General features: G+C 40.7%; 1 non-coding gene across 1 annotated transcript; it reads right to left on the bottom strand.

The window, feature by feature from the left end:
• Positions 1 to 20,241: 20,241 nt before the first annotated feature.
• Positions 20,242 to 20,314, bottom strand: TRNAT-UGU (transfer RNA threonine (anticodon UGU)). The gene has a single exon. It is a non-coding gene; the product is annotated as a tRNA-Thr (tRNA).
• Positions 20,315 to 20,578: the final 264 nt, after the last annotated feature.

Genomic DNA, 20,578 nt, shown 5'->3' with positions numbered 1-20,578 from the left:
TTCCTACAAGTCTATTTAAAGCAACTTAGATATTTTTGATGGCCAGTAGTTCACTACAGCCTAGCAGCTTGTGCAGGCTAAGCTTCCCTAACACACTGTGCAAAGTCCACAGGAAAATGGCTTCAGCTCCCGATGAATATTAAAACAGATGAGACATTAGGTTACAGCTTATAGAGCTGAGGAACAATTCAACTCTCTCTCACACACAGTGAAGAATTACTGCTTAGCATTTGCTGACAATGTTGAAAATACCAGCTCTGCCACAGCTTGACTGGCCACTATATGTACAGGCTATTTGGACGGCTATGCAGTGCTTTCACTGTCAGGCACTGTGAACGCCTGAAGCTGCTTACAACCACTGAGATGTGAACTCAGCTTACCCGCTGCAGAGGAAGAAGCCTAATGTTAGTAAGGGAGGGGAGAGAAAAGAGTATGGGAGTGGGTGGAAGGGAAGAATATTGCTTACTTGCAGCAGTTTAAGCATATCTAAGAAGCCAGTAGAGAAAAAATTAGTATCTTGCATTTTACACAACAATTCTCCCTCCCCCATGGGATAGAGTACAGACTATAATTACCCTCAATAAAAATTAGAAATATAACTCATGCATCATTTGGAATAAATCTAAGGAAAAAAATATATCTTAAAACTAAAAATATAAATAATTGCCTGAAGAAGTCTGGTCAGTAAACGGAGTTATGCGGGAGAACAGTTTCTGTGCTTTAGCAGAGGCTGGAGAAGTAGTGGAATTCAGGAAGAGGAACAACAACAGTGTTAGACAATTCAGCAGAGAAACGAACTGATGAGTTATCACCCCAAGAAAAGCCGAGGATGTCTAGAGATACAGTTTTGGGACAAAGTGCCGTTTGAATAAATTGGAACCGTGAGCAAAGACTAATTGAGAGAAACACTATTTTGTAGATACCTTTTGTAAATAAACATAATTGCATCAAAGATTTCAGGTTCCAACAAACTGCAAAATTGTTTATGATGCTTGAGAGCTTTACGCTCACAAATTATTCCAGTATACTCTATAAATTCAGAAATGACTTCATCTAACCAGCATGTTGCTTCCACAGACATGCAAGGCAATGGTCCATTTAAATGCTCACCATGCCACTCCACAGGGAATTACATGGTAGGGAAAACATCACTGAAATAGCAGGCAGTTAAGCAGGACATAATTCCAAAAATTAGAAATGGGCACAGACATCAAGGCCCATCATAATGGCTCTGTTGTTAGAGAAAGAGAAGTAGAGTCTTTGTGCTCATCCGCAACATACCATTACTGACCTCACCTAGCTCCTATCAAAATTCTGGAGAATTGGTACTCCGCTTACTAAATTACAACATTATTAAAGCTTTAACAGCATCCTACATTTTCTTTAAGTACATCTTAATTGCTAAACATATCTGACCTTGTTTACCTAGAGATATCTAACAACAGTCCAGGACCAGCAAGGATATTTCAGTCCACTTAATGCACATTGAAAGAAAGTAGGAAAAGCCAGGTAAAGAGCTGTAATTTTTATATTAATAGTACACAATTTTTATACTGATTTCCAAAGGAAAAATAATTATTTGTTTCCTTTTTAAAATGTGTAAGTGTGAAAGACAGAATAATGGGGACTAAAATTTTCCCACAACAAGTAAAAGTAAACCATTAGATATTATTGCCACTTTGAACATATCAAGATACCAGGTACTATCTGTCCCCACTGGGGGAAATTCTTCAGCATTTCCTTCATGGGGAGGAACATTGGGCCTTTAAGAGTGAAAACAATGATTAGACCTTTTTCTGCCAACTACCTGTTTATGTGGTTGAGAAGATGTGTTGCAACAACAGGTAACACAAAAACACACAGTGTTTTCAAACAATACAAGTAAGTCCTTCCCTTTCAGTTGCTCAGCATTATTTTCTTGGTATTTTCGAATTAAAAAACAGGAAAATGTGTAGCAGGAAAAATCCTGTATTTGTAACCTATAAACCAGTTTTCTTCCTTGCTTTTGCATTTGAGTCAAAAAGAACTTGAGAATACTTTCCACATTCTATTTCATGTTTCTTTATATGCTCTGTCAACATTTTTTCAGCTTATGCTGCAAAGAGAATCTAAAGAGCAATTTTTAAATTCCACCCTCATCATCTTCCTTTCAACTTCAGTTCTTATCAGCTTGTGTTATACATAAAAAAGAACCAAAATTTTGAAGATATGCTCTCTGGTGAAAAATCTCACACTGCTTTCCAACATGATTGAGGCTAATCAGCTAATAACAGCTACCAAAAAAAAAAAAAAAACCCAACCAAAAAAACAAACTCTAGAAGTTCCAAAGTGAGGGAAAACCAAACAAGTCAGACAATCCTAAGAGGTTTGGTTCTTTTCAAATAACAAAATCCATTTGAAGCCTTTTTTTTTTCTCTGTGAAATTTAGCGATTACTAAGGGAATACAGAGTCAATATACAAATTATGAAGGAGATTTTGGAGGTCAGTCACTATTTCTTGTTCCCTTCACTTAGCATTTGAGAACAATGATGCCAGCACCAAACTGGGTGGCAGCAGTGGCATCAGATTTAAAGCTCATTATATGTACTTTTTAAAGTACAAGGAGACTTTGACATTTGTAAGCAAGGAAGTAGTAGATTCCACTCACAGCGTTAAAAATCTGTATGTTTAATAGAACTGTTATGGGTTCGTTACATATCACCTGTACAGCCTGGGGGATTTCATTTTGAGCAGCTCTATCCATGATGAACAATATGGATCTATGGAGAACTGATGGGCCCCAGTCAGAAAAAGACAGACCACGTATTGTTTTCTGCTGCTGACTTTCAATAGCCAGTGGAGACTCATACTCCAGTGTTTAAATTACAAATATTATTACACGGCATACTCTACCCATTGTATCTAATCTAACCATGTCCAAAACTCTTGTCTTCGTTTTGCTAACCTCCAGTCACAGCCCAGGGATATCAGAGTACCATCACAATTAGCTGGAAGTGCCCAACTACCAGAGAATGGAGACTATTGGTGCCTGGGAAGAGCATTTCAGTGTCAGCACAAGGCAGTGTTTGACAGAGGCACACAAATAATTTGACAGCATTTCACTAAACAGTATTAGCAGCCATAGCTAAACTCTCACAGAAAATAAGGAAGCATAATTATAAGGAAAGTCAACCACCTACAAAACCAGATAATTATCAAGAGCAGTGAGACCTTATATTTCTTAAACCAAGACTCACTATTACTCACAGAACCAGATGGCTCTGACAAGCTTCAGTCAGAGAAATGCAAAAGGTTGGGATTATTTGTGTATTTATTTTATAATTTGATCTTTCAAGCTTTTTCTGATTAGCTGTGAAAATTATTTCTAATGAGATGCCAGCTGTTTTCAGAATCTCATCTGAGTTCCATCTAGCCTAAACTATAAGGCAGTCTGATACCATCAGCGGCTTTCATCAGTGAGCCCAGACACAGCTGGTTTGAAATTCTGAGCTAAGACACACCAGTCCATGAGCTGTGTCAAATGTCAGTTTGCCTCAAGAGCACGTGCAAAGCATGAGGCAAACCCAAATGCTCTCAGAAGTGACAATACCTATCAAAACATGAGTCCTGGAGTGTCTTGTTATAACTGCAGGAAGCGAAGTATTGATCACCACATCAAAGCGACTTGCTGTGTACTGATCACCACACCGGGCTGTCTGAGAATACCTCTTCTCTACTAATTCTGTGTTTTTGCAGATAGAAGCTACAACACATAAACACACTGGAAAATTAACAGTACCGGACATCATTAATGCTTAGTGCTCCTATCTTGGTCATACAAGTATTTTCAGGTGTTAAGAAATGTTAATTCTGATTAATAGCATATTTGTTATGAATTGAATTTATTTTCAAGATGTATTTATGATGGAAGTTTTTAATTTTTTTTAATGGAAGTATTTTTTTTAATCAAATAACTGATTCTCCAGGAAAAAAATACCCTTTGCTTTGTCTCAATCATAGAGTGTTCCCCTGACAGCCTGAGCTATCTGTACAAACCAATATACTCAGTCTGACTTTATCAACTCTTCCTATGTCTACAACCTTACTTATGTTTGTTACTCTAAACTTCTGATTACATCAGAAGACCTTAGCCTTTGGCTCACTGACTGTGCACAGCCTGTAAGGAGAATTAAGTCATCTGAGCCTGTTCTGGGTGATCTGCTCTCCATTGCCATAGCTTTCAAGAGAGCTCTGCCCTAGGCCTTTGATGCCATTCTGTTCTGCCAAGCCACACAGCACAAATGCACTTATAAATTACATTTTCTTCTGTCACCTCTAGGACTGAGACAGTGTCAGCAGAATGAAACAACAGCCAGCCCCCAGAATGAGCCATAGGGTCTGCTCTTCCAAGAAGACTGGATCCAGTTGGATCACACAATTCATTTGGACGAGCTGAACAACGTGCTTTGGAGTCTGCTGTGAAATCCAAGAAGTCTGATGTACTGTTGCTGACAGCATAACTCTTCCCTAGCAGGAGAAGACAAGCCTGTCAAACACTACTGATTTGCTAATGATACGTATCTGCTGTAACCATCACGGAGAACTGGAAGTGGCAGAGGGGAGAGAAGAAAAACCTCAGGGAAATCAGTCTGAAACAAACTTCTGGAGTTGGCTAAAGAAATAGGAAGGCTCTAATTTGAGGAAGACTCTTACTACAATTAGAAGTCCTCTCAGTTAAGGCATCAAAACTTATGAGGTGATTCTGCAGGTTTTGGCCATGACATGTTCAGAGCTGTACATCTCACACACTGTATATACTAGCAAATTGGACTGAATTTAAAAGAGCTTTTACAAAGATGTGCAAAATTTAATGAAACTTTTCTAATCTTTAAAAGATGTAATTATAAATCAGAATATCTATGAAGGTGGGGACAGAGGTGGTCTGTGGGAGGATATCCTTAACCTAGCCAGGGAATCAGCACAGGTCTTGGGGCTGAAGACAGCTGGACTGTGGGGCTCCACGTATCCAAAGATAAGCAAATGAACAAAGTCTGCCATGCCAAACTAAGACAAAATTTATTGTGGTTCAGATCCTTTGACTGCTTCATCACTGTGGCTGAGTTCTGCAGCAGAATGAACCTCCAGAACAGGGATCTAACACAGATATAACAAAGTCAAGTTACAATCTGTGCAAGTAAAGAAATAAAGAACGACAGATTTCCAAAGACAATTCATATGCAAAAATTAGACATACATCTATTGGGCTTCAGCTCTACTGTTGTTAACAAAGCATTTTCCACTGTTTTGACAGTTCTCAGTGACTAATTAGTTCTTAGTTGGACTGTCACCACTTAGCTAGAAACAAACATCCCAAGTTGTCCAGGAAAAAGGTATACAGTTCACCTATAATGCAGGGATAACTGTGGCATTTAGAGAAAGTTTTACAGGGAAAGTTTCTGCCACCTGGTACCACAGTACTAAAGATCTGTGTTCCCAATGAAAATGGCCTTAAGGCTGCATGCTTGCTCTTTCATATGGATCTCCCACATGCACTTTTAGCCTGTAGAAGGCAAAAAGGGCTTTCTTTGCCAGATCTCTACTGCTGGTAAGTCTTCAACAGGATTGCTATAATGGAGCATTATCTGATATTCTAGCCATGTTAGATATATTCAGTCCATTTCTATACTCTCTTTCTTTGCTCCTGTTCCTGGGGATGTTGTCCATTTTTGAAACACTGTTGTTAAAATATCAGGTTTAATGAAAGCTTATTTTACCTTATATACAGTCTGTCAAAACTCCAATTCTTCTGAAATGGGATCAATTTGCTATGACTTCTTTTTTATAGAATAAAATGGGGGGAAAATGTTCATCTGATGTTGAAATATCCTTTTGACATTTTTTGAATATAATACAGCAGTGTTTCATATTAAAACAATAGCAGGTTATCCCTCTGCAGAAGAGAGATAAGAAGTATTGTAAATGCTTAATATCAAGAACATCAAAAGCTTGCTAATGACCTAAAAATCAAAATTTGTTTAAAAATGGAAACACAGATGCTCACTAAAGTGATTCTCAGATAACATCAGAAAATCTGAGGCATAAAATGAGCTGCAACCAGCAAAGAGCATAAAAGGCAGTGAAAAAAAGCTTTTATAAATATGTTTGAGATACAAGATGGAGAGCATTGCACTGGTGTTAAGCAGGAATGGTGAAAATGTATGAAGGAATGTAAAAGGATAAAGTTCTCAGTGCCTAAGCCTACATTAAAAAAGCAGCTGTGACCAGATTCTTAATACGTTTCAGTGGTTTGGAACACCAGCTAAAATTAAGAGACAAAAGACAGCAAATATGTACCTGAGACAGGTGTGCATTATAATGGAGCCTGCTGAAATTCACCATAGAAGATTAAGAAATAATTGAAACAATCTGAACTACTCTTAGGACAAACAAAGGACTGGTAAGAGCAACTACTATGCTCTTCCACAGAAAGGGAAAAAGAGAAACTATAAAACTGTAGGCTAGTCACCTTATACCTGGAAAGATACCACCATAAAATGTGAAGCAGTCCTTGTATAAGCATCTAGAGACATAAACATGATAAGACAGAGACAGATTGTGTCTATGAAAATAAAGTGTGTTAAACCAAGGTAACTTCTTTCCAAGTGAACAACTTGACTTTTCAGAGTAACTTGCCTTTTTGGATGGAGGAAGGTAGTAGAGGGAATGGATGTTCAGTTTAGTGGAGTCGTTGCAGTCTCAGATAACCTTCTCCACATGCAGACTCAGAGAATGTGGTCTCTGTTATATCACCTTAAAGTAAGGCTGCCAGCTGTGAAAAAAAAAGTCTCTTCAAAGAATAATCAATGGCATTCTCACTCCAGTTTGAAATTACACAAGGTTTTCATATATTGAAATCCTTCACAGTTCAGAGCCTCTGCTCTCAGCACATCTGTAATGGGAAGGTGTGATTTCTAGCCAGCAGTGAGAGCAGCCCTGTGCAGGGGAAGTGTGCCAGACCTGTTCTTATCACAGAACAAGGCGATGGAGCCTGAGGCAAATATTTTGTCTGGGAGCACTAAAACATCTCTGTGTAAGAGCTGCTGCTCAGGAAGTTCTCTGCCTGTGCAGGGTGACTGGTGCTGTCAATGCAGAGGGAAGAGGCCACAATTAAATTCCTGTGACCAGGACTGTCAGCAACTGTCAATACAATTAGCAGTTTTACCTCCATCTGTGAATTCAAGTATTCCTAGTCAATAGTGGTTAGTATTGCACTACTTCACTGCAGCATCCACCTATGCTTGAGTTTCTCTTCTCAGGTACCCTTTGGCCTGAAGATCCTATGACATTGGCAGGCAGAAAAAATGCTTCTCTGAGAGAGCACCTCAAAGAGCACCCTGTTCAGCACATCAGCGGAATGGAAGGAGACAAACACCTATCTCATATCCTAGAGGTACAGCAAACATTTTCAATCTGGTTTAACAGTATCATGATGAATGTCTGGTAATACTTAGTCTCAGATGGGAAAGACACATGCCCATTATAAATTCATCCCGCTGGTCTTTACTCTTTATAATTTGAGCTATCTACAATTTTATCAAAATATTCAGATTCACACATTGTACCATAATATATTTATACTAATTCACAGTGACTGCATCGATACTTTCAGGTCATTAACTACAAGTCCTAAATTTTTATATATATGAAATTCCCCTAAATCAGATAATTCAGGAGGAATAGATTTTTTTTCAATACACAACATGAATTATTTTGCATGTTTATTTGTTTATAAAGATATATACATTTCTTTACAAGAAGTATCAATAAGTTACTTATTATTATATTCGTAAGTTACTGATCTTCATCAGCTGAGATACATGAACTGAGAAATTAACTGAGCAATTGAAGCATCCATGCATTTCCCTATAGTAACTTTAGTTGACAGGCTGCCATAGTTAATTGGATCACATTGGATTGGGTCACATGTGCCGAAGTCCTGTATTACATCTGAATCCAGTTCACTATATTTTTATATATCTTTCCTAAACTTCTCTAGGTTTCTTTATTAATATATAATAATAGTCCATATATAATAATAGTCCAGTAAAAGCAGTTAAGGTTGTTGCTTTTCTTATCTTTAAAAACAGGAGATCAAGTAATAGGCTCTGTTCCTACCATGAAGTAAAAATACACTTTAATAATAAATATTCTGTAACTAAAAAGTTTCGGGGTTTTTTCCCTATCAGCTTTCCTATGGGTCATTTTCTTTCAAAAAGCAAGGTCAGGGACAGATACTAGACCATGCAAGACTAATCTCTCCCTCAGGAGGGTTTTTAATTATATCTTACCTTATCTGATTTAACTTCAAGTAGAAACTGATCTATAGGTTTTGCTTGTGGACTTTGTGGCATCGCAGAAATGAGGTTATTAGCAAGAGTCACCTAATGGCTTGTCTGCAGGGGAAACTCAAAAAAGAGGTAAGATTGCATTGAAAGGCATACAGTACAAGGGCAGAATGCCTGTAATTAGCAAGTTAAGACAAAGGTGTAGTGGCAGATGACTGCCCCATGTCAAACGGCAAACGTTATGATATCTTTGCCTTCTTAAATGCCTGCTCTCAAGTTGATGAGGGTGGAGAAGAGGGAAAGGAGGAATCTTCATCGGAAGTCCAAACTATAGGCCACATTCATTACCCCTGAGTCAATAGCAAGGTGTGTTACCAAATTTGCTTCTTCATCCCCATCAAAGTAATACCACCTACATTAGCAAAACAACTTTGCATAAAATAGCATTAGTTCTTTGGGGCTTGGAGTAGAAGAGTAATGACAGGAGCCTAAGACTGCCATGCCAAGTTATCATCCAGTCAAAGCCATTCTTAGCTAGAAAGGAACTTTAGTAGAAGAGGCAGTGTCTCAGCAGAAAGATGTTAGAAAGTAGTCAAGAGGTCAAGGGGAAATGGTAAAAGAAGTCTCTGATTTAGTGATTTCCAGCACTATGCAGAAGTCTTTTCTGATGTTTCCTCCCTACCATGGGTGGTCTCCATTGCACACCAATGAATGTCTCCCATTCGTTGGCAGCAGTGACAGAAAACGTTAATGTAAAAAGAGTTTGCGAGTGTTTGTACTACAGGTTAAGTTGATAGAGGGGATGAGGACCTTTCTTTCTACTTTGCTGTGTAGTCTGTCTGAATTTCAAGGTAATAAGAGATGCACCCCTGAGGAACTTGAGAGTTCGCTATCGATACCACCACTTAGACCTCATTAGGAATGATTTGCAGCTCAGAAATTTGCTAGTGTCAATGTGTGCCTGATCTCTGGATTCAACAGAGATTCCTCTGCAGCATTTACTTTTCTTTGCCCACCCAGCCTCAGATGATCCTTCAGACTGACTAAAATTTCAATTAATTCTTTCATCAACTTTAGGACAAGAGAACCTCTGGTCTACTCTACAATATTTTAATGTCCTAGCATTTACCAATTTGTGTGGAGGAAGTTACACTAGAATTTAAGTTTGAAATATAGGCTATGTATATTAGGAATTTAATTATAATAACCTCAGGGACAGTGTTTTGAATAGTTCTCTTGAACTAATTAGTTGACTGGCTTTTTAAAGCTTGACTGTTAATAATTTTATTGTCACAGATAATAATTTGAAATGCAGCTAACAATGACTGCAATTACATCCTTCACTAATTTTTCAATAGGTAAGCCTTATCAAGATAATAGGTCTGATCATCCTTTGCATCAGCTGCCATGTTGCATTGTTACTGTGGTTTGCAAGTGTCAGGAAAAAGTGTCAGTGTCTGCAAGGTTTCATTTTCACTGTTTTTTCACCATCACTTTTTGCTATCACAAAACTCTTTGGTAATAACTGAAATATATCAGAATATGTCAAAAACATTTTCAGGGCTCCTTTCAGCTAGCCTTGCTTTCAATGCTAGCATTAGAAAGCATTTCATGTTGTAGGATCTGAAAAGGGAGGCAAGGAAATATTCTGAGGGATTTTTTTGGTTTTTTAACACAAAAATTAGAGAAAGTTGGGAGGCAGTATGAAGTGAAGTAGAAATGATTGTGCATGGGAAGATAATGAATTAATTAAGAATACATACAATAACCTTGATTTACCCAGGAAACAACAGTGTAACCAATTAATAATTTTTTATATGCTTAGGAATCTAAACAATTTTGGAAGTTGTCTGCCGCTTTGTGAAAACCACATCTCAGAAATTCAGAGTATGTAATAACCAAAAATGGGCACTCTCTGGAACAGAACTTAGTAACTTTCCACTCTGGTAGTACAAGTTTAAAAGTTGTAACTTTTAATTTACCATTAAACATAGAGATTGTGCAGAATTTACAGTGTAATTCCACTCATAGTCTTGCACTTCACTGACATTCTGTGTCAATACAGTTCCTTTTATCCATGCACTTTTTATATACAGACTGATGGACTTGCACTCAGAACCAAATACTGAAGTCCTTACTTAGCACCACTGGATCATAGGTTGTTAGGGGTTCGAAGGGACCTCCACAGATCATCGAGTCCAACCCCCTGCCGGAGCAGGACCATAGAATCTATTGCAGGTTGCACAGGAACACATCCAGATGGGTCTTGAAATTCTCCAGAGAAGAATAATTCACAACCTCTCTGGGGAGCCCATTCCAGTGATCCGTGACCCTCACGGTGAAGAAGTTCCTCCTGTGCTGTATTTTATATCCATTGCCCCTTGTCCTATCACAGGGTGGAACCAAGAAGAGCCTGTCCCCTCCCTCTTGACACCCAGCCCTCAGATATTTATAAACATTTATTAAATCCCATCTCAGTCTTCTCCAAACTAAAAAGCCCCACGTCTCTCAGCCTCTCCTCACTAGGCAGTGCTCCAGTCCCTTAATCATCCTCATAGCCCTCCCTTGGACTTTCTCCAGCAGATCCCTGTGCCTCTTGAACTGGGGAGCTCAAAACTGGATGCAATATTCCAGGTGTGATCTCACCAAGGCAGAGCAGAGCGGGAGGAGAACCTCCCTTGATCTGCTGGACACACTCCTCTTAATGCACCGCAGGATACCATTGGCCTTCTTGGCCACAAGGCCACATTGCTGGCCCATGGATAACTTGTCATCCACCAGGACTCTCAGGTCTTTCTCCATGGGTCTGCTCTCTAGCAGATCGCCTCCTAACCTATACTGGTGCAGTTTATTATTCCTTTCCAGATGAACTCAGTGACTCTGCACTTATCTTTGTTGAACCTCATTAGGTTCCTCTTTGCCCTGCTCTCCAGTCTGTCCAGACAGCATTTCCTCAGGATGAAGTCAGTGTAAGCTGTGCAGTAGATAGGGGTAAAATGCTGACTGAAGATACTGCCACGGAGCAGAAAATGTAAGTGAATTGACCTTGCTTTCATTTAAATGAAATACACTGAACCAAGAGGCTGAAGTAAGTAGGTCTCAAATTCCAGTAACCCAGTCCCACCCCAGTGGACTTTAATTTTCCTACTCAGTTATAGGACTTTAATTCAATTACTATGAAATAACTGATGCCAGTGTCCCTTTGACTCAAGGAGATACGACATAACTTTTATGAGACAAAATAATATGTCACCATAAACTTATTTTAGGATTTTATTTCTAACTTAAACTTTGTAGGCTATGCTAGGCAACTGTATTTACATATCTGGGGATTGTTGATAGCAGGAGAATATAGTTGCTTCAGGAAAGTTTATTAAAAAGAATCCTTGGTAAATCATTTAGCAGAGCACTGAGGATTAAGCAAACTATTCAGCCTGAATCCCCATCGTCTGCAAAACTGATATTTATAGAGGTCTCTGTATTGCCCAGACCTTTAGCAAACTATTTTTAGTGCCTAATTGTCCAGCTGCATTACATCTTCACTTAGAGACTCCTTCTTAGCCAAAAAGAAATTGAACCCCTGAGAAAGAAGGGGGGAAAAATGGAATATTAAAGGACATTGGAAATGCTGGAGTAGTAGAACATAAATGTCTTGCAAAAAATCATAGAAAAATCTATCTTTAAAAAAAAAAAAAAGATTTAACTTGTCTGTGAGAGTGTGTTGAAAAAGCAATCTAAGGGCTTTTAATGGCCAGATAAAGCAACAAAGAGATCTAAATTAAGGATTGGCTTTTAAAAAGCAGATCAGAACAGTAAGAGATAAATGCAAATGAAGGGTAGAAGCTGCATGAAGCCAAGAGAGCAAGGATGTGTGGAAAGCCCAGGGGAGGATGGAGAAATGGATAAAAGACAGGCTGGATCAGAGGCTTGAGCTGTTATAGCAACATCACTGAAGGCTGGATGAGATACAGGCTGCTGTCAGTGGTGGTTTAGGCATACTAGGTTTGCCTGAACCACTCTGACATTTCCTCAGATGTGTTTATCAACTCTGTTTGAGGGCAGCTGGCCCCTGGCACTTTGCAGCTTTGAGGGGAGGAGCAAGAATTGATTCTTCATGATTGATGCTGCTGTGCTTGAGCACAGTCATTAATTCCTCTGCACAGCTGCACAGCAAGTTCCCCTCATCCCTGAAGCACAGCTGGAACACAGCCTGTCTGTGCTATGTTGGGTTGTATACTGTAAGAGTCCCAGTTTCTGAGGGACACCTGTAATACTCCAGTATACTGCTTTTGCATCAGCTGGCTGGAGGGGAATTGAGCGGATGTGCTAAGCAAGCTGTGCAGAATGGGGCAGAGAAAGGAAAATCACAGTGAAAACTAGGCATTAAAAATCTCTGATTCTAATGTCAAGGGATTATCTGAAGTTTCTATCAGGTTTAGACTCAGCCCTTTATCGAGATTTCTTCTCTGCTACTCAGAATTTTGAATGTGGGCTATTTGTGTTAGCACTTTACTTATAATAACCTCTCAGGCAATGTCTTGAAAAGCTACACTGAACTAATTGGCTAACTGACATTTTTAAACTAAGCAAGCAGCAGTGGTGTTGCAGTATGCCATAGCTAGCACACTGTCTCCAGTTACATCTCTGTTGCTGTTCTCACTCAGGACTCAAGCTCTCCATTAAATACTAACTTTTATCATCCACAAGGCCCACATCTTTGATTTCTCCCTGGCTCAAATTTGGAACAAGCACACTGCTTCACCAGAGCCCAGAAGGGCCACCTCAGGCTGACAGGCAGCCTGTTAGACCCAGTGAGCTCAAGCTTCCAAAAACCAGCCAAAAGGTACAACTGGAGCAGCTTATGGTGGTGAACACTGACTCAGATGGCAAGCTCCTGAAGTCTGGATTGCTGCATTTTCCCACATACTGGTACCTAACATAGACAAATTACAGTTTATTCAGGTGTTAAAGCACTTGTTGCAACACAAAAGTTATCCCAGAGCCTTTGAAATGTGGTCTGATTTTTGAATAAAAAAGCAGACATATTTCCCCTCTGAGTATACAGAGCAGGCAGCAGGGATACACTGCTCAAGCCAGCATCCAGCAGAAATATTTTCAAGGGGCAATCAGATGATTTTAGAACAGTCATGACAATGCTTTCCACTTTTGCTTCCACTATTCTACTGGTAAGGAGTCTACAGTTATGAAGCAGTTAATTATAACAGCTGAACAAGATTTTTTTTTTTCTCCCCCAATAAATCCAGTCTGCCTAATTAAAAAAAAATCTAGTAGTCCTTCTTTGCAAGGTGAATACTCTGTTGGCACACAGATATCTGCACAATCACAGATTGACCTGGAGATCTGCTGTAACATGCACCATGATTGCACTTTCTGAAGTTTTATGTTGAATAACAGCTGCTATTATTAATTGAAAGAGGACCCAAATGTATCAGCATTTCCATCAGCCTCATATGAGAACAGACCTGCAGAGCCCAGGAAACTTGTTAAATATAAGGAAAAGTATAAAAACCATAGGGAAAAAATCCCTTTTGTTCAAAACATAAAAGAAGCGGGAACAGCCTTCTTAGTAGTCTGCCAACTGACAGGCTATGTTACCAAAGGCAGGGCTCTTCGTACCAGAAAGCAAAACTCTTTCAAATTCACTAAAAACATTTACAGTTTAACTGAGTAATGATCAAAAAGAAGTGAACAATATGTAATACAATGAATACAAAACTCATAATGATAGCTAGGTGCAAATATTAGTTTCTTTGCAAACCCAAGATTTAAGAAGAGCCCTTTCTATACTGAAGATCATATGTTGTTACTCTTCCAGCTACTCATAATCTTCATGGAAGCCCACTTTGCAAATATGGTAGACACTCTTCATATAGCCATTTATATGATGCTAGGAATTCTTGTGGATTTTTTTCATCTAGCTTCCAGAATAAAACAAGTTACAAGTAGTAACTGCATTTATCTTGCTGCAAATTAAATATGCACATCCCAAGTTCTCACACAGATAATTCTAAAACAACAAGCCCAAACAAAATGTGATACTCAAGTTACTCAGTGCTTATAAAGTTATAAATAACTGAGAAATTTCTAATCTACAAGGAAAGTCTCTCATGGATTACGCTTCAGCATCTTGAGATTAAAGCCTTCTCATCTTATTTAGTTTAATTTTTAAAGCATACAGTACTTTCAATAAAAATTAAGCATAGAAACCACATGCTTGTCTTGAGGAAGCCTCTACAGGAGGATGTGGTCATGTTTAAATTATGGTCTCTTCATTGCATAGTTCAACAGAATGGCTTTTCAATGGTGTGTTTTATCAAGCTAAACAAATATTAGCATGTTGGTAGAGACTGTTGTCTCAATACAGCTGCTACATGCAGTGAGAAATATCCTTGTGGGTTTGCCCTTTTCATAATTTCTATTACAAATGGCTTCTGGGTATGGATTAAAGTTCTTGCTGTGGTGATGCAATCAACAGTACCAGTCCTCTTAAAGGACCAAGGATACATACTTGTAGCTTCTTTTCAGGAGGGAATATATCACATGATTTGAGACTGTTTATATGTACGAGCACCAAGGTCATTAGCAAGTCTTACAGTCACAGCAGGGGGATTGCAAGCAAGAGCATTCTTGTCCAAAAATAGCCTGTAGCTTGGTGACCAAAAGGAACAAGTCCTCTCTTTATCTTCAGAAGAAAAGGATATGCTTTGCTTGTGAGAAGCCTATGCACAGGGTCCACCTGAGAGGTAATCAGATCTAGCCAGATGGGCAGTCAGATACATGCAGCATTAGGCAATGTTCTGCCTGCTCTGTTGTCAGCAGAGCAGCCTCTTTGCTTTGAATAGAGATGGACACAGTTGAAAATAGCCTTATTTTATAGTATAAATTCTCCATTTACTGTCTCCAGATTCATTTATTTTCATATTAAGGTAAATTGCAACTGGATACATTTAGAGAGCCAGTCACACAGAAGCAGGCAAAACCCCCAAACTATCATTTTGTTTTTCCTAATACTTAAGGGTCACGTTTCTAAATTTTATTCAAGCTTCACCTTATCCTTAAGACTAGTTTTACTTGCAAGCTAATTTTTGGCCACCTAAAGGCAAGAAACATTGTAATAACCTGAAGAGCGCATTTTATTTAGTGATGCCAGCAGGGATTAATTGTCTATACGTAAGATACATAGATTCTAAATTAACAATGCTTCATTCCTTCTAGACTCAAACTCTCTTGCTCTTTTTCATCCTTCCTCAAGTCACAATAAATTACACACAAATAAAATTTTTAAAGGATTCTTTCTTCTACTGCTCTATGCATTTCATTATGTTCAAATCTATTGTACTGCACCTGCAGTTCATACTGCCAGGTCCTGGTGTTCCCATCACTAGATTATAAACTGCATGGTAAAAAGGCCATGTTTTATCTAGGCAACATCTCTCCACTTTAGTGCACCATCAAAACCTATAGACAGACATCAATATAAAACACAAGCAAAGTTAGTATCGCATCTTGCACAGATAGTTAAATATCTTGGGGAGTTGCAGTAAGATATTTCTGGTTGCTTTTCTTCTGTGATTCAAGTGTTAGGAAATATTCCCTGAAAATTTTTCTTTAAACACAACAGTCACTCTCCTGGTAAACAGTGAAGAATTTAATTCATCTGCACTTTCTCGTTACCAAAGAGGCCTCTGTTCTTTTTAGGCATCCTTATTCATATGCTAACAGCACAGCAAATAACATCCAAACAGATTCATTAGTTGTCCCTCCACTCACAACTAACTGGATCAAAAATACGGTCTTTTGCAAAGAGTACCAGTAAGCATGGATTTACTTACTGTTGCTCCCTTGTGAAGATTGCCTTGCATTATCATTCAAAGTCCCAACGCACTGAGCTCCCTCTTCATCTCGGGATGCATTTGGCCCATGTCTGGTCTTGAATACCAGTATTTTAATTACTTTCTTTTAAAAGGGAGAGATTTCATGACAAAGGAGCAGGGGCAAGGAGAAGCTTGATCTGGAGGTCAGGACACACAGGACTGGGTCAGTATTATAGATGGTGACTGTGGTGTTCAGAGTTCCGCTCACCTTCAAACAACTCTTGCAAATTTTTAAAATAACACTGTATGAAAGGAACTCTACACAAATTAACAGGAACATTAAACTTGTGAAATAAGTGGTCAGGCATCAAAGTGTGGAACATCCTGGAAGAGCCTGACATGATAGCATGATAGCTTGTTATGCTCAAGGAATTCTCTGTTGTTTTAGCAACCAGAAGAAGAGAATTAAAACAGCAATGTCTGACTAAAAATAATATCTTTAGAAGACAAACACATTTTTTCTTTTTAGTGTTACTGTTAACACCTTAGGTTATTACAAGTAAACATTTTCACTGTTCATTGATGGTTGTCGATTACTTTCTTGATGGCTGTATTTGCATCACGTGAGGAAAAAAAATGGTCTCAGCTTTCACTTTTTGGCTTTACTTCACTGGCACAAATCTAGAGCCATCACACTTAATTACTTGCAGAAAGTCTAGAAATGTAAGTCAGAATTTCTTTATTTCTTTTCTGACTAAAGAAAAGGAGACATTCTTTATTATCCTTAGGATTTTGAAAGTGTTTGGAGTGAGGTATGAGTTTAGTTTTTTTTAAAAATGTATGATGTTTTGGCAGCATTTGTACAACATTAAAGCATGTGGTATATTGAAAGATTTTATATGTAATTTCTCCTCTGCTGACTAAACCAGTTTAACAATTCTTGACTCTGATTCCCTATTCCCATTGTCAAAAATGATATCACACTGCAGTAAGCTATGCTTAGATATGTCAATTTTTGTTACATAACTGGAAAGCAAAATAGTAGACTTGTGAAGAAAACAGCCTCATCTTCTGTAAGGTCTCCTGCTGTTGAACTGAGCAAGACAAGTATAAATTTTCCTCAAAAAACCATAATAATAAAAAATATCTCGGAGATGAGCTCAGAATGCCTGGAATTCTCAAAGGCTCTGCTAGCAGTCCAAAATGAAAATGCAGTTAGTACTGTCCAGGCCCCTTCCCACAATCTGGAGAAACAAACCATGAAGACATTTATTAATGATATCACCAATGACTGTAGAAAAGGTCACATCAGCTTTTTGAGCAAAGTTTTGTCATAGTTATTGTTATAGTTACCTTCAGTAACAACAGCTACTAATAACGTTCCCTTTATAGTAAGAAACAGAGGGCAGGTGATATCACTTGTAAAAGATGGGAATGTAATTTTGGGGTCAGACCTTGGCTGGAATAAGGGAATGGTATACAGGTGTCCCATATTGTCTGGAGAAGGCAGGGAAAATAGGCATAAAGGAAGCCTGGGCACATCTGCTTTCTACTCATATGTGCACTGGGGGCAGGGGACCACCTCCCTGATTGCTTCTGCCACTGGGCAGAGCTAACAGGCAGGTCCAGCAGAAGGACATGCAGTAGTGCCTTACCAAGACAAACTGCTCCCAGTCCTGGGTGCACCCATTTTCACCGAGGGGCCAGCATACTGCCTGGTCCGAGTTCCTGTACCCCACTGCAGGAGCCTGCAGCTTTCTGCTGGGTCCGCTGTAACAGGTCTGCTGTGTATAATTTGACAGCAGAACAATTGTAAGAGACTCTTAAGTTCACCATCTGAAAATAGGGCCTGTTTGTTTGCAAAGAAATATCTTTGAAAAATGGAAACCCAACCACACAGTGGAAAGCTCGGGATTTTAGGCAGCACCCAATGCAGAGACTCTTCCTCTGCACGCGAGTGGCACTGCGGGCCCTGCATCCAGGCCCGTGGCTGCCCAGCCAGCAGCAGCCGAGGCTGGTTTCGCCGCAAGCTCCCACCACAGGCACTTCGTAGTGCCTGCTGGGGCTGGCCCAGGTCCCTTACCGCCCCACAACGCAGCACGTGCCGCTGAGGGGATTTCAAACACAAATCTGCTGGGGTGAAAGGAGGCATATGCTCCCGTGTTCCTTCAGTAATCCTCTCCTTTCTGCTAGTTGCGACGCACGCCGCCCGCTTTGGGCCCCATTCTCAAGCGCTCCCGCGGCCCGGGTGCAGCTGCCCTGGCGGGTGTGACAGGCGGGAGCGCGGCCGGCTCGGCCCGCTCGCTCCGAGGAGCTGGCTCTCCCTCTGGAGGCCTCCGGCAGCATCGGCCGCGCTCCGCCGCTTGTGTAACCATCGCACCGGGAGCGCCCAGGTCTCGTTCGGGAGAGGCCTGAAACGAAAGCGCAATCTGCGTGCTAACACTGAGCGATTTAGCTCCCACTCACACTTCCAAACTGCTATAGCGGCACACGCAGCGACCTGACAGCCGTTTAGAAAAGCCTCCGTGGCAGGTCAGGTACACAACTACAACAAACGGGAATAGCTGCATCCTATTCCTAAGACTTTGAATGGATGTGGCGAGCACAGCAGCCAAGAACTGCGTGCACGATCTTCTGTTCCATAGCTACAGCGTAACAGCCCTATACCTGAACACAGATAGCAGTTACACTGGGCTGTTGCTCAGAAGGCTGCAGAAGCAGCTCTTGAACGTTTGCTCTGGATGAGCGTGTGAGAATAAACAAACTATGCAGCCTTTATAAGCATACATGTCTGACTGCTTCTTGAGACCATCTGTGGCACCTCAGGGATCTGATAGTGCTCTGGTTGGCCATGGTGAAACCCAGCTCAGAGAAGACCCTCTCGAGGGATGGGTTTTATCAGCACCTCCATGAACCTGCCCCAAGGACTCTGGGAGGACTGCCAACCTGGCTAGGATGATAGTCAGCTAGTAACACTGAGGTTAGAGCCAAGCACTATTTTCCTAGATAGGATGGGGAGGCAATGCTGCAAACAAGGAGTCATTCCAAGCAAACTCTTATGAGCAAGAACCCCAAAGCACAGCAAATTCAAGCATTTTTGGGGCCTTATGGTGTAGCACAACTCCTGCCATAAGGGGGGATAGCTTCTCAGCCCCTCAGTCCTCTCATCATGGTAATTGCAATTCGTATAGTCCCGTGTACATCACCTCAGCTTCATCTACTCTTAGCAAAGAAAGGAGGCTGGAGAGAAGCTGTGATAGACGCATATGCCCGTGTTATACTCTCCCAGCTGCTTTCTCAACACATCAAGCTGCAGCCTCCAGCATGCCAAGCCACAGCCTAGAGCAGCTGCTGTCTGCTCAACAGCTCTGCCACAGTTTGAGCCCCGTGCAGCATGTGCACTGCAGGTGTTGTCCTTTTCCGTCACCAAAACATATGTATTAATTTCCCTGCTTGATGTCAGTAACAATTGCCACGGTATTTGCCCTGCTAGAAATAAATGTCTTGGTCACAAGATTTCTGAAAAAAACAAATGCATATTTTTATAGTGTGGTGCTCAAGAGGATTTGTGTGGAGATTTCTAGCTATTTCTATACCCCCCAAAAAAAAACAAACCCAAAAAACCCACACCAACCAAAAAAAGGCAAAGGATTATTACACCTCCTCTGTCCAGCCTTCAGCAGGGAAATAAAACAGCTTGGCATGCCTGACAAGCTGTGAAGAGTCAGATAATCCTGTCCAGTTTATTCTCCACTCAGGGGCAATTTGTTCCTTTTAAACCCTTTAACAGCATATTTTGCTAAATCTTCCATCAGTCAAATTGTGATGCGAGCTGAACACACATTGACTCAGCCATCCCCACGCTGCTCCCCCTAGGTCCCCAGCCAGCACAAAGCCAAGGCTTAACTCAGCCGCCAACGTTATCGTTAACACAGATTTTAGCAAGTGTTTATTTCCAAACCGTTCCCTCTCATTTCCATGCCGCCGCATCGCGCCCACTGTAGCCCTCCTCCACCAAATACCTCAAAATTATTTTCTTAACTCATGCGGCCCCGGGAAAGGGGCACCTAAAAAGGGTCACAGGCCCCAGCGAGGATCGAACTCGCGACCCCTGGTTTACAAGACCAGTGCTCTAACCACTGAGCTATGGAGCCACGGTAGAAAACTGGTCCCAGGTGTCCCTAACAGGCCGACATAGGCCTTCCCTGCTGCCCCTGGCTAGACCCCATGACTCCGCGCGGCTGGGCGCAGCGCCTGCAGCCCGCCAGCCCCGGCGGGAGGCGGCTCGCGCTGCAGAGCAGCTTCTGGGCCACCGCCGGGAGGAGCCCGCGGTTCGCCGGCAACCGCTCCTCGGGCGGCGGGAAGAAGTCGGTGCCCCGCCTGCCAGCACCCAGTGGTCCCTCACGGCGCTTCCGGCC

Source organism: Indicator indicator, chromosome 4, assembly GCF_027791375.1.
Source record: "Indicator indicator isolate 239-I01 chromosome 4, UM_Iind_1.1, whole genome shotgun sequence".
NCBI lineage: Eukaryota > Metazoa > Chordata > Aves > Piciformes > Indicatoridae > Indicator > Indicator indicator.
This window is presented reverse-complemented; position numbering and strand designations above follow the sequence as displayed.